General features: G+C 47.5%; 1 protein-coding gene across 1 annotated transcript in view; it reads left to right on the top strand.

Annotated features, from left to right (window-relative positions):
- The window catches only part of RUSC2 (RUN and SH3 domain containing 2), a 53,598-nt gene that overhangs the window by 18,585 nt on the left and 17,671 nt on the right, over positions 1-17,342 (top strand).

Here is a 17,342-nt window from a genome sequence, read left to right on the forward strand (position 1 = left end):
CAGCCCCAAGGGGTTTGTGAAGGTGGGAGCGATCTGCAGCACAGCCTTTTCTGCAGCATTTTTCTGGAGGAACCATTTTGCTGCTGCAGGTTCTCAGTTGGTTGCTCCCTCTCCGTCCCTATGGAGCAGCAAGGCTGTCTGGCCTTTAGACCTGGTGAAGAAGATAAACCCAGTGTTTCAGTGCAGGGTGCCAGGTGGGAAGGAGAGGGCTTCCAGCAAAACCACAAAGCAGAGTGCATTCTGCTCACAGCTCTGTGACAATGTCCTGGAAGCACCCTAGGGCTTCCTTCTTATCCCTGTCTTGCCCTGGGACCTGGGGACCCTCTCTGTGTCTCCAGGTCTCTGTCCCGTTCAGCCCAATGGGAGCAGGGAGCGGGCTATGCTCCTGTTGGTGTGTACCAGACTGCATTTGTGGTGCTGCTGCAGAACAGGCTCCTGCAGGAGCTTGGTGGGGGGTAACAACAGCACGTGTGTGTTTGTAGGTGCATCGTGGGCGGGAGAACAGGACGTGCAACAGGACATATCTATGCAGGATACACAGACTTATATCGGGGTGTGGAAGAAAAATTGTGTATAGTTTGTGTGTACAATGCTTGCCTAAAGAAATAAAAAGAAGGTGATGCAGCCTTCTTCGCTGTGTGGGATGGGAATGCTCCCCAGGACATACAGGCTGTCCCTAGGTAGTAGGTGCCACTCTTACAAGAGCATCTGTTAAGCAGTGAGAGTGCACAGATAATCTCTGCCTTGAGATGCTTAAAAGATGGGCAAAAGCTTCTGGTAGCTGGAGCTGACCAAAATGATTCACAGCAAGGAGATAAAATTGCTGCTGTGTGTCTTCCTCACGGCATCAATGCAGAATGCTGGAGATAAAGTGCAGCTGGATCTCTGGATCCAAAGGACCTGGACCTGCATTGCAGAAAGTGCAGGTGGCCCAGGAGAATATGCCACGGACTCAGGAATGGCCTGCCCACGGCTCCATTACCGGCTCTCAGGTGTCTGAGGCTGTGATAGCAAACAAAAAATGAATTCTCTGTCCCAGAGATCTTAATTTTCTTCCAGTCTGATGCTCCTGGTGAGTCAAGATCTCACTCTGGTATTATTCCTGATAGCCAGACAGTAATCCACCTTTAGCAACCCCATGTTGTGTTTTGCCCCATTTTTCATTTATTTCCCAGTCTTACTATTCTTTTCCAATGTTTTCTGAAAGCTTTATGTAGTATTAAGGGCAGATCGATAGATCTAACGTGGGTCACTTTCCTTCCTCTTTCGGAACAGGCAGAGACTTTACTTTTATTATTCGCCAGCCACACAGCTTCCCCTCCTTCCTCTCTTTCCTCACAGGTATATTTATCAAAAGCCTTGTTGCCAGCTGCGATCATGCAACTATTCTTTCATTGTTCTGAGATCAAGAATATCTTGTCTGTCTGACTTCAGTGCATTCATCTTCTTGAATTTGTTTCCACTTCAAAAGCTCATTTCTTTTTCTGCACCTTCTGTCCTCTGTATTGTCTAACCTGTCGTCGCCGCAGCTTCAATATTCTTCTTGCCAAAACAGCACCAAGGATGCTGTTTTACTTATCTCTAATATCCTTCTTGGTGTGGTTATTCATTCAGGTTGGTTAGGAGCCCTGCTCTTCTCATTTCCTCATCTTGCTTGGTGATGGCAAATGTTTTTTTTACTTATGATGTACATTCAAAGTATTTTCTGCAGTACTTCTCCAAGCTCTTTGTTCTTGTTGGCTTTATAACTGTTTTCCCTGATACACCAGAGATCTGCTCTTTAAAAATTAAAAAGGTTTCATTACAGAGCTGTTTGCTTTTTACCTTTCTGTTTAATAGAAACTGGGTCAGCTTGAGATACTCAGTCCAAAGCCATTTCTATATCGTAGATGCTGGGCAATAACTCCTCTCAGTAGGCAGGGTTGTGATGGACCTGAGTGCTGGTTAAACCCAAGAAAAGCAAACGAAAAGTGAGAGATGTGGAGATCTGGGTGGGTGGGTGAGACACGGAGGGTCGGAGGTGGAGGTGTCTCCTTGTCAGCTGTGGAATCGCAGGACAGTACGGGATGAGAAGATTTTGTCCCCCTGTTTGTGGAAGCCATTGAAATCCCACTGGGAGTGGGAAAGCTCACTTGTCTGCTACGTGTGCTGCTTTGTGGGAAGAGTCCTGATGTGGATAAAGTGCTTCTGGCAGTCCAGTCTGTAAGTCCAAAAGAACCAGAAGTTCACCCCGTTCCAGAGCTGTGTGAAAGGCTGCAGGATAAGGCTTGAAGGAGCTGAGGGAGCTTGGCTGGCAGGGGGTGAAATCCATAGCAGTGATCAATGACAGCTGTGTTGGTAACTAGCCTTAGCAGGGATTTGTCATGTTATCTGCTGAGCAGGTTTCCTGCATGCCCTAGCACTTCATCTGAAAGCTGGTTACTCTCCAAAGAGAAAGAAACGGGCTGTCAAAATGGCTCTAGTCCCTGATTCTGCTCCAGTTTTCTCTCTTGATGAAAATGATTTTAATGTTCATTTTCTGAAAGAAGTGGGTCAAAGCAGGGACATACCTGTTAAGATGAGCGCAAGGGCAGGCTTGTCTACAGACTCTTCCTCTCCCCACCGCAGTTGTGTTGCAGCCTCAGGGTCATGTAGACAATGTTTTTTTCTATCCGTCAGATGCATGCAAATATTTCTTACTGGGCAAGGCTGCCGGTGGTTATATCAGCAGATGGGGGCGGGGGGAGGGAAAAAAGACTTCAGTTGTTAACTGTTGTAAATGGGAGGGAGACAGAAGGCAGAGCTGCAATGTAGGTGAGTGGCTGTAACGTAGGTGGTGGCAACTTCTGGCTCAGGTTCACCCTCTGAGTTTGAACTCTTGGGAGAGAGACCATGTGTCGGTCTTTGTGCAGTGCTGAGGGCGTGGGGCTGGCAGTACCTTGGAGTGATAAATAAGAAACATTTCAGTGATGGCAGCAATGCTTTGTACTAACACTTGGCAAGTGATGGGAAACTGGCACTACCACCAAACTCTCTCTCTCTGCTCCAGCACAAGATGCTCTCTGGAAGTAGAGAGCAAGTGTCACTGGCCTGTTGTTGTGCCTTTTGGGCCAGTGGCACAGATATCTCAGAGTGATGAGAGCTAGCAGTTCCTTCTGGCAAGAGGGGATTTTCTCCTCTGGGAGTTGCAGAAAAAAAAAATTAGAGCCTGTAGGGAAGACCTTGGCAAACATACAGCAGATTTTCACCTGATACTGTTGTAAATGGGTTGTAAATAGTTGCAAAAGAATTTTAGATATAGATTAACCAAGTATGCAGAAGTTACACCATTTCTACACCTGCATCCTTGAAGAATATGAGAAACTGGTGAGAACAGACAAAGAAAGGCAGAATCTGTGACAAACCGTTTACCAAGGACAACCAGGCCTGCATACCAAAGAGTAGCAAGTCTGCATACCAAAGCAATACGTGCTAAAAGGGAAAGATGTTCCTCAGTATCAGTATTGTATCCCCTGGCTCTGCTGACTGAATTACAAAACAAACTGCACGATGAGCCAACTCATAGCCATATAAGGAGAAAAACTCAAGAGTTCATCACTTGAGAAACTACCAGAGACCACTAGAGAACCCCTCAAGGCCTCTGTGGACGCCCCTAAGAGACCCAGGACACATGCCTAAAGACTATGCAGATATTATAATTAGTTCTGGGAAATGTATTGAATATGTACCACCATTCCGGGAAATGTAATATATATGTATATTGAAGAATCATATAAGGGGCGGCTGATACAATATGCGGTGTCCATGTTAGGTGGAGTGATCCCCCATGCACCCGGTGCCGAATAAAGTGCCTGCTCTTCAAGACAGCCTGTGTTAAAGAGTTTGGTTCCCGAATTTCGGCAACAGTACTTCCCTCGAATGCATTGTTACCTCAGACTAGACAGTGCTCTGTTCTTGGGGAAGGGTGGGACACATGGACAAGGGTTGGGTACCGAACTGGGGGGGTCTGCCTTCCCCTTGGTTCCCAGATGTGCAAGAGTCTCACCTGAGCATCTGTGGCTCTGGCAAATGCTCAGGAGCTCTCCTGCATACCAGTGCCAGCAAAAAACCTGCATACAGTTGCAGGAAAATGAGTTTTTCCTGAGAAGTCAAGTTGTCATGTGAGGTTTGAGCTGGTGAGTTGCTTAACTGTGATGCAGTCAACCCTGGGGAAAACCTGTGCTCCTGAGTGTTGGCTAACACAGACTCAGTTCAGCAACAATTAGATAATCTCTCTCGGCTCCTTCTGACCCTCAGGGAATGGGCTCTTCAGGTGTTACTCTTCAAGGGAGTAGGCAGTCCTTGCTTTCTACATAGTTAGACTAATCTCATCAGTTTAAGTCCAGAACTGCACCTTGTTCTTTGTAAACTAGCACCAGCTGCCATTGCTTCTGGAAAAGTGTGACCTAAATGCTTTCAGTAGGCAGACTCTTCTCTGTTCTGCTCTGCCTGCATTGGTGCAGGACCAACTGCATGCTTACTTAGCCTCCTTTTGCATAGTAGGTCCAATTCACCTGAATTTTTTAGCAGGCCACCTTCTTTTGGTCTCTCTCTGGGGTTCCCATGGCGAAGAGCAGGGACGTGTGCCTCATGCTACATTGTCGTGTGTCTTCTGTGTAAGCTCAGATAGCATAGGTGTCCTCAGAGATGTCCTTCTCAGCAGGGAGAAGGACCTGTCTGGACCATTATGCTGGTGCAATTTTCTGTTCTTAGTAGTGAGGCTAGTTCCAGTGTCTGCTTACATGGCATTTTTCCCTGGAGTCCCACCCTCAGACCTTTTCCAGTAACTCAGGTGGCAAAGTCATAAGCTCACATATGAGAAGATCCAGTGGGAGGTATAAATAATTCATATCTCTGGTCCCAAGATATTGTTGGCCCACACAGCCTATCTTCCTTGGCTTTCCCTAATTCATTCTAATGATTGATACCTGGAGTGACCCATCTGCTCTGGGGTTTGGCTTACTCTGGTTGACCTCTCCTTCGCCACTTGTTAGCATGTGAGTTGTAGTGGCTTCTAAGGGATTTCTTGCCTGAATGTGGCTTATCGTGAGCAGTGATAACAGCTTGACCCTTTGGAAGAACAGCAAGAGGATTTCAGCGTGCGTCTGCACTTAGCCATTTTCTACCAGCAACAAGCTGTTCTGTCTTGTCCACAGTCACTGGCATCTAACTTAACCTGCTGCTGAGATTTATCCTCCAGCTGCAGGTCATAGTGCTTGAAATGGCCATTGAGGAGAGCATCTTCCTTACCCAGATGTCTCCTCCTGCCTTCAGCTCCTTGTCATACGCCTCATTTTCATTTCTGCAGGCGCTTGCTATTTATAATTACTGTATTTATAAAGCACTCTGAAGGTGGTGACTACTTCTTATTACAGTAAGCCTGACAGCCTTTTTGTTCCCATGTGCTTCCCTTCCCTGTTTCCTCTTAGACTGGCTGGTTTTGGGGGAGGACTGGGTCAGAGGAAAGGTGAGGCTGCATGGAGCACAGGGGGACCTCAGACATCCCTAGAGGTCTCTAGACCCTAGTGCAGTAGGGCTAGCCAGCTCATGGCACAATAATGGAGGAGGAGAGGAGGAACTGCCAGAAACAGGTATGTCCCAGCACTGACAAGCAACGGCATGAGGGTGGTTAATGTACAAAGGTGGCGATGCTCTAGTCACACGTCATTCAGTTTATGTTTGGCCATGTCTTGTTGAGACACTGATAGTAGTTGTTGATCGATTGGGGTTTCTATTATCTGTGCATCTGTTGGTGACTTTGTACAAGCTTCAGAGATCCCAAAGAATGTCTCCATCTCCGTAACCCTCACCTCTCCCAGGCTTTGTGCTGCTGGCATGATTTGGTACTGCAGGGTGGAGAAACACCCCAAACTGAAGCAATGCGTTTGTATTTGTCCTGGGGGCACTGAGGGGTAATTTCCCTCTGTACGAGAGCATGTTCGACAGCCAGTATTTTGGTCTACTGCCTTGTTGTCTGCTTTCCCCTTGGCACGAGTTGAGGTTGAAAAGAAAAACCACAACAACCTCTTGGCCTGCCCATCAAAACGAAAGGGGAATCTTCTTTCATGGAGGCAAGCCACCAGACCTCACTGATTTAATGAGGCAAATTCACCAGGGAAAATATCCTTCAGCCCAGACCTTAGACAGACATTGAGGACCCTCTTATCTCTTGGGGGACCACAGAGACAATTTGCATGGGGACATGGGAAATCTCTCCCCACAAGGCTACGCCAAGAATTTGTGCAACTTGAGGGAGCAAACCCACCAAAAATCACACTCCACAGACAGGGAAAAGAAACTCCTTTCTTCAGAGAACAGAAAAGTAAGAAAAATCCCCTGGTTTCTTCTAGGCTAGTCTTGTTGTAAACCTTGATTTTTTGAGCTTGATGCTAAGTTCTGTAAATGTGTGTAACAGAAGATAGTCACAAAAGTACACTTTGTCAGGTTCCAAATCATTAAACTGATTAAATTGATTAAATTGATTCCAACTCATTAAACTGATGCCATTAAACTGCAAAAAGTACCTGGATGTCACCCTGGTCATAAGGGACTTTACTTGGTGAGCATCTTAATATGAATGTTAAGGTACATAGGAAATGGAATGGAAAATTATGGAACAGAGTCTTCTAATGGTGATACAGAGAGCAGAGGACATCCCACTGTTGGCTGGGAAACTGTGTTCAATTAGTCACCCCAGCTCAGAAACATGACTGCAGAGTTGGAGGGAACTGAGAAACTGCCCAGGAAACTGCACAAACTCCTGGAAAACTCTCATAAGAGGAGAGACTGAAGAAATGGGGATTGTTTGTGTTAAATGGGAAACTGTAGGGTTTGTGATATGAAATAATGAACTGTCTAGAGAAAACAGATAATGATTTATGAGGTGCCCTGCTTGTAGCATGGAAGTATTCCAGGAAATTAAGGAGGATTATTTGAAACTGATAATAGGAATAATTTTCACATACTATGATTAGTTAGTCCGCGAATTTTGCTGTCAAACTTCAAAGCCCACCAGTATTCCCAAATGGCTTGGCATTTGTGTGACTAAGACTACCCAGTGTATTTATAGTACATGTTCAGAAGTTGCAGTTTTGAAACCTCCTGGTTGAGTTGAGGCCCATCTCAGTGCAAGGGCTTAGGAGGGGCAAATTCTTCTTCACCACTTGTTGCAGGTACTTGTTCTTTTCTCTGAGACATCTGGTAGGGAAAGGACACCACAGCTTCAAGAAAGGAGCGTATCCTAGCGGTGAAGGTCTGGGAACCTACAGTCTTAAGGTTTCTCCTCAGCCCTGTTGAACACCCCTGAAGTGATTAAAAGCAGAGTGGTCATCCCTCCAGTAGACTTGGTGTGTCCCCTGGGACTCTGACCTGCTCTTCCAGTACAGAGCCAAGGATGATCCCCACTTGCCCTCCTTTTTTCTCCTAGTGAACAGGTCTATGCATCCTCTGCAGCCCAGCAAGACTTTCCTCAGCAGAAGACCTTGGTTAATCCAGGGTTATCAGATTTAGTTAGTTAGACCCTTAATGCTCTGTTGAGCCCAGTCATTCCAAGCCTAATTAGCACATGAGCTGTCTTGTGGAGCGATATCCTAAAATAAACTGTCCCGAATAGAGCTTTACAAGCTGAGTTTGGTTTGGGTTGCCAACCCCTGCAAGGGATAAGTTTCTCCTCTCAGAAGAAAAGTATGTGTAATCATTAGGAGTGCCTGGTCTGCTTCATAAGTATTTTATTAAGGTTCTGGCTTGCTTTTTGTTAGTTCTGTTGCATGGAAAATATTCTGTTACGTAAATTGGTGCTGCGATTTCATCCAGATCCTCTTGAGTTCTGCCTTGCTGCCAGCCTTGCGAACATACAAATACACCCACGCATCAGGAGGACACTTGGAGAGAGGTTAGTGACTGGACCAAGGATCTGGGAGTACTCTTGTACGTGCGCAGAATGAAAAGCTTGGGACGGCTCAGAGGGGTGGCAAATGTAGTGGAAAATATGATACTCTCCCTGCCCTAGCCCAAGGACAAGCAATGAAGTTAAATGCCCGTATGTTCAAAAGGACTGACAGACGGCTTCTACTGTGGCGTGTAATTTGGTGTGAAACTCACTGGTTCAGGAAGTTACAAGCCCTAAAAGTTGCAAGAATTCAGAAAAAAAAAAGGGACACTCTAAGGGATGTCAAGAATATATAGCACTACGATTGTATAGGCTCCTAACTTTCTATGGGCAAGTTATGAAACCCGCTTCTAGACATAAGCTGTTCCCATATGGAGGAGGCTGCCTGTGAATTGGGGGGAGAATGGAGCAGCCAGTCCCTCATTTGCCCACTTTGGGGTTATTACACCTCATCTAGAGCATCTGAACTCTGCTGGCAAAGCTGGAGGATGGGGCTTCACCCCTCTGATTCAGTCCACAGATGTCTGCGTTCCTGTGCTGAAATCAAAACTTCCCTGGAGCGGTTGATCCATGAAGACTAAATATGTTAATCTGTCCCTTACATTTTTCTCTGCCCTCTATTTCTGAGCTTAGTGGCAACAGTTGACCTTGATTTTATCTTTCTTGAGAAAAGCATTCTTGATAGACTTGTTTTGGCCGGGGAAGTCATATCAAGACCTGCTGTGGAGTGCAAAGAGTGTTTTCTAATCTTGCACAGTCTTGCTATGGTCCAAGGATTTGTTCCCAGTTCAGAAGCTTCTTGTCCCGTCATCTTGGGAATCATTCTGCCTTTTTTTTCACCCACGCTGAATTCTGCTGAAACAAGATTCAGACAGTATTTGGACTTGATTACAGAGGACCTGTTTGTTCAGGGACCTGGCCAAAAAAGGGTCAAGAAATGCGCGGTCCTAACAGTAATCAGGCAAATTCCCTTTTCACACGTGTGGGCTACAGGGTCTTTTCCTCCAGCTACCTTGAAGGGATTGCAAAATCCAGCCGGTGGTCTAAAAGCAGTTGGATATCAGCAGCAGAAGTATATGTGGTCCTGGTGTCCTTCAGAGGGCAGGATAAATTTGATGCATTAGTCTCAGCAGATGCTGCCTTTATTGGGCTGTTAGCCTTTTTGCTTTGTAGCATGCTATCATCCCCAAATCAGGGTGCTGCCAGCCTCCAGACGATTGAATAGCTTATTGCATATTCCTGCTTTGGAGAGACAGAAATTTTTTTCCTGTTTATCCAATTATTGCTTCTGGTCTTGGCAGAGCTACCTAGAGCTAGGAAGGGTTAAAGTTCCCTGCAGTCTCAGCAGGAGTCAGCTGTTGGACATAGCTGCTGTTTGAAAAACCATTTAGATGTGCACTGTGAAGAGGAACATCTACTCAAACCAGGCTGCTGCTGGGATGTTTTCTGTTTGTGCTTGATTTTGGAGCTCCTGATCTGGTTGCACACCGTGTGTATTAAATTCCATGTAGTATTGCATCACTTAAAAATAATACAGCTCTGCAGATGCAGGCATTCTGGCTGTCTGGCAGAACTGATGCCCATCACTGCTAGGTAATGCCATACCTGCATTGCTTCTCCTGTTCACTGGGACATGGCTACCTAGTCCTGGTAGCAAACCATTGCACCACCACTGTGTTCAAGTCTGAAAATAATCCTTCTGGGGCTTTTTGACATCTCGGGCTGCTTTATTTGTGGTGGCTTGTGGGGTGATACTTCACTTATTTCAAGAGCTTGGCCCTGCTGTGGTTTTACTTCACTCTCCCATAGCCACCTTTGCTGCCTGTTCTGCTTTTGCTGTGTTGCTATATGGGGTTGTACATCTGTAATCTGCTCTCCCAGAAATGTTTGTTTTTCACTTGATAGTGAGTGATTCCTACATACGTGGAGCTCTGGGCTGAATAGACAGTAAACATGATTTTACAGCCTCTTTAACTGAGTTATCTTAAGACTGAGTTCCCTATTTGTCAGGCTTTCTCCAGCGATCACTGATGCTTTTGCCTTGCACAGAGGCTTCAGGATTGTTTTGCAGCTGTGATTCCTGCAAGGGGTGGTCTGGACAGAAATGCAATGCTAGTTTTAATCTGCATGAAGAGGAAGCAATAGTGAAGATATGCAGCTGTGGAGTGGCTGGAGTCTGTATGGGTGTGCTCACCTGTACAGCAGTGAGATCTTATTCACTGTGCAGACAGACCTTTGTCCCTTTCAGGCCTTAGCTCATCTCTTTTCCCCAAGTCATGAAGGTGATAGGGGATGTAGAACTACTTGAGATGGAGCTGTCCTCCTCCACTTTTTCTTTGTGCAGATGAAACTTGCTTCTGAAATTATCCTCCCATAAGCCTTGGATAAGCAGAGCCTCTTCTTTGCCATGGTCTGGGCAACACTAAGCTGTCTGAAGGCAGATTCCAGTAAATGTTAGGGAGGAAAGTCCTGAGGGCCCAGTGGAAGTGATTCGTGACCTCTCATTGAGAGGTCTCTCCAAAGTATAGTAATTCTAGGGATGCTTCAGATCCTCAGCAACCCCTGAAGTCTCCAGTGCTGTTGAGAATATCTCCATCCATACAAAGCATCCGTGCCCTCTCCACCTCTTGCTATCATCTCGGGAGCCTTCACCCCTGCAGTACACGCCTGAGCAAGAACGGCTGCTCGTTCACCATTGTGTGTAGCCACGTAACAGACTTCGTGAGCAGCTTTACCACCTTATATGCCTGCAGGCACAGGTCAGAGAGCCAGCTTTGATTCACGAAGCTGCGCTGAGTTTGATGCCTGACTCCCTCAGCAGGACGCTTTATTCCCTGCCCTCCTGTGGCTGTTGTGGTGGAGAGTTTTGAGCTCACAGCTCCCAGGCATAGAAGTTGGTGGGAAAACCTTCAGTCCACGCTTCTGCTGGCTTTGACTCTGGTTTACCCACAACTGCTGGCTGTGTTTTGCTCACTACTCAACTGTAGCCTCTGGTTCTGAGGGTCCTCAGTCGGGCAGGTCTGTAAAAGGAGCACTTTCATGAGGCTGACATCCTGCTTTGCAGCTAAGCCCTGGCCAAAGCTGTGCAGTTAAGGAGGAGTTAAGCTTGGCATCTTCAGCTGCTGATTCTGCCCAGCAATTTCATTTGCTTATAGGATTTCTTTCTTTCTGTGTGGGTTCTTGATTGCTCTGGGAACCCTGCAGCAGCCAGGCTCCAGCACCCAGGCAGATCCATGTTTTGGAAAGGAATTGTGTAATTTCTGCTCTTGTAAGATCTTCAGTATGCTTTCAGAGTGCTCAGGCAGAAAGGTGCTATGGAAGCGTAGTCCCTCCTCCTGCTGCTGCTGCTACTGGAGTGTCTGTGATAAGAAAGGATTTACTGTGTCTGCAGTTTAATTCAGCAGCAATTTCATTGTGATATTAATGGCTAGAAACATCGCAGTCTTTTTCTCCTCTGCAGATTTGCATATAGTAATTAGGAGCATATGTGGTGGGGGCTGGGGCAGAGGATGGCCGATGGGGAGAAGGAGGAGCGGGTTCCCGCTCAGATCACCTCGGTGGATGCTTGTGAGTCACAGCCTATAAGTGGTTCTTGCTTAGTGCCACATGCCAGACGATAAGTCACGGAGCAAGAGAGCACAGAAATGAGAGAAACTGGTTCCGTCACTGTCCAGCTCCTGTGTTAGCTGGTATAGATCTGCTGCTTGAGCTATTTCTGATGTCTTGTGTAACTCAAAATGCCCAAAGCAGCTGGGGCTTCTTTTCCTCTGACTGGGAGGCAGTACCTGCCTCGTGCTAGTTGTGTCATCGGCAGGAATACACATACTACCTATTACTTATTTTCGTCTCACATACCCTCTCATCTCTGCTGGCAAGCCCTTTATCCCTGACCTGCGCAACTCCTTGCTGCCATGAGCGCAAGGGCTGTGATTGATTTGTCATGTGCTGCAGTTTCCATTTTGAACACATCATAATCCTATATAGTTCTGGGATGTGATGATACATTAATCATGGGCTTAGTCAGGCTGTCCTGGAAACCACTGGAAAAAGCCCTGGCCCAGGCAGCACCTCATTGTGGAAAGAAAAGGGAAGTGGTCTTTTCAGGAATCACTGTTGCTCGGCACCACAAGAGGAACCAGCCTGAGCTGAGGCAGAAATTTAGGAAGTATTTAGTCTTTCTATCTTGCTGCAGCCCTGTTTAAACACTGAGTTCTGGAATATTCACCCTGGGACCAGGCAGAGCACCCTCACTATGCTCCCTGTTGCCCGAGGCAGGGAAGGAGAGCTGGAAATTTAGGATGAGTCAAACAACTGGTATTTCCTTTTACACCTTTTCTTTCATTAAACGTGCTGGATGATTTAGTAAAACATTTAATGAAGGCGTGAATTTGGCAGAGATGTATTAGCTGGCGAGAAATAAACGGATGTCCAAACAAACATCACTAGCTAGTCCCACCCTACAACAACTTACAGGCTTCCTCACCTCCACCCTCTTCTTACTCACCCCGATGGTTCAGACCCGTCCCCAGGCCACTCATCCTGTGCCCCTCGCCCCATCCTCTTCACTGATGCTGCTCCCTGAATGCCCTCCAGCTTCCTGGAATTTTCCTGTTTAGCTTTTTTTAAAACCATTCAGTACTTTCTGGCAGCTTTTGGAGTGGTGAAGCTGGGGCAGGGATGAACTGTGTTACTGGGGTCCTGGAAACTGGTGCTGGAACCAGTCAGCCCTGAGATCCCCCACGCTGTCTGAAGAGTGACCTTCAGTTTGGATTCATCTCCCAGCCCTTTTGCCTGGAAGTAGACTTACAGGGTGTAAACTGAATATATCTCTCCCCATGGAGCAAAGAGGAGATGTATTGTGCCCCTGTCTGCAAGCTCACACAAACCGTTGCTTTTTGCAGCATTTCTGCTCGTGCTTGTTTTGTAGAGCTGTGTGGTTTCTTCAGGCGTGTTAATGCAAATGCTCTGTAGGAGTCAGGAATTCACATGGAACAACCCTCAAAGAACAAGCAGCTCCAATACAAAAGGATTTTTGCTGGTTCATCTATGAAACTGAATGCCCAGCTTTTAACCCTGTTTTTCCATCTTTCACCCTTGAGTGACATGATGGATCTTGGTCCATCTGAGGAAAATGAGGATGACAGTGAAACCACAGCCATTCAGAAAGAGGCAGCAAGAACCCTCACAGTTAAAGGTTTCCACTGGGCATTCAATTTCATAGACGAAGTGACTGAGATTTGTAGAAACAGTAATCTGTTCAGAAAAGCCAGCCTCCAAAAAGCCAGCATCACCTCCAGCTGACAGTTCTGATGATCTTGCTCCTGCCTCTTCATCCTCCGTCCTGTATGTGCAAACTTTTTGTATTTAAATCACATTTAAATCTTAAATCTCTGCATGCCTCCCCCACTATTGCATTACATTTTATGAGGAAACTTGTGTCACTGTGTGTTGAACTCCATCGTCCCATGTGTGCAGCTGACAGTACTGAGCAGAGCAGGGTATTAAGCAATCAGCAATGGAACTCCAAAAGCGTGGCCAGAGCGGTAACAGATAGTGGGATATGCCTGGAGGTATGTGACCACCACACCTAACGCATCAGAACTTGGAAGCAAGGCTGGTGTTTGCACCAGCCCCTTCTAATTGAAGCAGAGCCTTGCAGGCCAGCTTGGAGCCAGCTCTGCTGGCTTCTGCATCTTCTCAGCAGTGTTGCAGAGGCAGGAGGTTGTACTCCAGCAGCCATGGAGCTGCACTGACCACCCTTAAATTAGCACAACGTCCTCAGTCTTTGAGGGTACGACAGAAGAGGGATTTGGGGGCCTCTATGTAGTGCTCAGCCAGGACTTACAAGGCATGAAGTGCAGCATCTGCAAGGTGCTGCATGCCCCTGTTATCTGCAGCATGCTGCCTCCTTTCTAAAGCGCAGACACGGCTTGGCAGGCAGCTCTCAGATCAGTGCTGAGCCATCCTTTGTTGCTCAGCACTCACTTCCTTCTACTTACCTGGAGCTTTGCTGCAGCTAAGGAGTTTTTGTCATGTATACATATACATGGGGGTACAAGCGTTGATGAGCAGTTCCACACCACACCATAGGTGTCTCACAAAAAGCCATCCTTCTCTGCTCTGTATTATCTTGACTGGAATGAAGTATCCACAGGTAATGAAATGTCTGGCCCTCGCCTTCTCCAGGTAACCCTTAGCACCTCAAGAAAAATCTGACTGAATAAACAACCCCTATCTCCCATGTAGCAGCAGATCGTGTCAGTATGGAGAAGGCAAAGAATTTTGACATCTGTAAATAAAATGGCTGTTGTACTGATGTGTCTAGAGTCATGGTGCTCCCTGCGTGCCTCCCTGCCTTGTGCTGCCACGACATGCTTTTCTGGGCAAGGATCATTGCTGGATGCTGTGTTTGCTGTTGTATGTGTAGGATTGAGCAGGATTCAGCACACTGTGGGCTTGTGCTATTGCAAATGATAAATAAGAAGAATGAACTGATTTGGCAAAAAGCGTTCAGGTACAGACTGCCTACCCACATCTGGAAACTTCCCCTTGCAAAGGGGTGTGAGGGCTTTACAAGAGCTGATCAAAGCCAGCAGAATCTGAAACTACTCTGCTTGCTGGATTTTATGTCCCAGTGTCGATCCCAGCCTACCAGACCCTGGATAGGACGAGGGAGGATCCTTCTACAGTCTTCCAGAATCAGGGAGGGAGAGTCAAGGGATGGTACGGCCAGGGAGGATGCTCTGGTGTTGGGAACTGAATAATCCCTGTGCTGGCAGTGCCATTGCCAACCTCCGTGCGTCCCTAAAACAGGAGGAAGCCAGGAGAGGTGTCCCAAAGGAAAGAGAAGGGGTATCTAGGGCACAAAAAAAGTCATGCATATCCCTAGGGAAGCTGTTAGAATGGCTCCCGGCAGGAGCTGGCTGCGTGCCACCTGTGATATTGGACCTCAGAGCCTTGTGCTGGGAGCAGGCTGTGGGTGCAGGCAGAGTGGGCATCCGTCTGCTGCAGCATCTGTGACAGCCAGTGAATCACAGTCCACCCGGGGAGCCTGTGCTGCCACTGAAACCAAATAGCTGGGCAGAGTTGCATGTTGCAGCCAGAGCTCCAGCGAGACAGCTGGGAAATGGCTGTGTGTCAGCTCTCTTGACATTTTGCTGTCAAATGTCACAGTGTGCCTGTGCAAGCCTTGTCCTCCCACAGCAGCTTCTGCACCAACGTGAAGGGTGTGTTGCGCAGCAGGGCTTGTCGGCAGATCGGTGCTGGTGCTGGGAGCCAGCTCCAGGCAGCCATTTCCCGGAGGCAGCGGAGACCTGGTGCTTCAGCAGTGAAGTGTGCTGTCATCACGGTCTGCATCCTCCAAATGATGCTTTTCAAGTGGTTGTATTGTGGCAACCCTCAAAATATAGCAAAGCCTTATGGAGAGAGGTGATCTAAGCATTACGATCAGCTACAAAGGCAGTAACAAGGGCAGGGGAGGCTTGCATGAGCAGATAGGCACTGGGGGACCAGCTTTTTTCCCATAATGCTGGGGTCGGGGGGAGACAGGATAAATAGGGGCTCCTGCTGCTACATGTACCATCACTGGTGCACAGTGTCCAAAATGGGGCATGAACACTGCCCTAGCTGTTGAACACAGCTTTCAGCGTGTGTGTGTGCTAGGCACAGAGTCAGGAGCTGCTGTTACCTACGGTGCTTCTTGAACAATGTGATCTTGGGAATCCCTGATGTAAAAGATCTCCCCCCAGGAACTGGGCTGAGGACAGACTCATTCCTTTCAGCCTCTGTGGCAGCAGCTGTGAGAAAGGAGCCAGAGGCTTTTAAGACAGAGGAGTCACTGAAAGGGGAGTGAAGGGTGATATAGGCATTAGGGAGACTATAGGTGGGGGAGAGTTTAGGGTCGCACAGTAGTCCAGCTGGATATGGTCCAAGTGGTCCAGGTGAGCTCTCTACTTCAGAGCCTAAGCCTGGGTGAGACATCCCAGCAGAAGCAGACATGAGGGTGACTGTGCCCCTCGTGTAGGTCTCATGACGACCTCTGGTAGAGTCTACCAGGCGGCTTGTCTGTTTGCTAACGCTGCTCTTGGCATTAACTTTTGCATCGTTGGGTGTTTACTGTAAACACTAGGTCCATTTCCATCTTTGTATTTTTTTTCCTGCCAGCATCATCCTGTGTCTGTGAGAAGCACCACTATGCGTGGGAGGAAAGTACTTCTTTTGATTATTTTTTTTTAGCATCTTTTAATTGCTATTCTTATGCCATGCAGCTGAAAGAACTGAAGTTTCTGATCTTTCTGTGGAGCTGTCTCATTGCTTACACTGTTGTTCTAACTCCACTTATGTCACATTTCCCAATTTCCCTCCTGGGCTCCCATGTGCCTGCGCAGCTCTGCTCCAAATCCATTACCATCCCGTAGTCACAAATGCTGGGTAAGGTAGGCAAAGACAGATAACTGTGAATGCAACTTTCTGGAGTCTGAAGGTCAGTGGTGGCAGCAGACCCGGGGTCCTGGAGTCCAGAGCAGGATCACAGTATGTGGTGTCAGGGTGCTGCGAGCACTGAGGATGCCTGGATGAGATATGAGATGTGGATTGCTGACCAGGGGTGTTTCGGCCAGGGTTTTCAGAACAATTGGTGGATCGATGAGAGCACTAGGTTATTTTTTAATCCCTCAGGATCATCCTGGATCACTGTTGTCTTTTGTGGTTTCTCCCTCTCCTTGCTGCCTTAGCTGCCCTCCCATCCACTTCTCTGTGTTGGCTTCTCTGACGTGTAGAAGGGAAGGCAAGAAGGAAACCCCCTCCAGACTGTCCTGCGAGGTGCTTGCAGGCTGGACATCTGGGTTAGATGGGGAAGGAGGAACGAATATGTTCTCTGCTCTCCCATATCAAATGCTGGTGAACATCTTCCTCTAGCTTCATGAGAACCTGCTATTTACTGAACACTGAGGGAGTGGGGCTTTTAGTGCCCTGCCTGTACAGCTCCTTGGACTGTGGGCTGTGGCAGTTATAGTGTTGTGAAGTGCAGCAGGTAGTAAGATAAGCAGATAAGTGCCACAGATAACATGGCAGACTGTCAGAGAACTGTGAACCAGGCAGCCCGGACCACAAGAGGAACCAGTTTGAGCTGAGGCTTAACCAACAGCAAAAGGTCAACAGAAGGCAATGTGCTGTATGGGACCTATTTAACCATCACCAGTGGCTCCCCATGGCCCCACTGAAGTCATCCACTCCTTTTCACGTGAGAGGCCCTTGTGTGCATAAGTAGTTGCATACTTTGGCATGCTCCCCTGGCATCATTGAAAGAGCTCAGGACCTCATGGGGGCTCCTGGATTTTGGAGAGGAATGGTTGTTGCTGCTTTCCTGTTACAGTCTGTTCCTGCTTTCCAGTCTCTGCCTGGACTTGTGTGTCTCTAATGTTGTAAGGCCTGGCAG

This window comes from Gymnogyps californianus, chromosome Z, assembly GCF_018139145.2.
Source record: "Gymnogyps californianus isolate 813 chromosome Z, ASM1813914v2, whole genome shotgun sequence".
Lineage (NCBI taxonomy): Eukaryota > Metazoa > Chordata > Aves > Accipitriformes > Cathartidae > Gymnogyps > Gymnogyps californianus.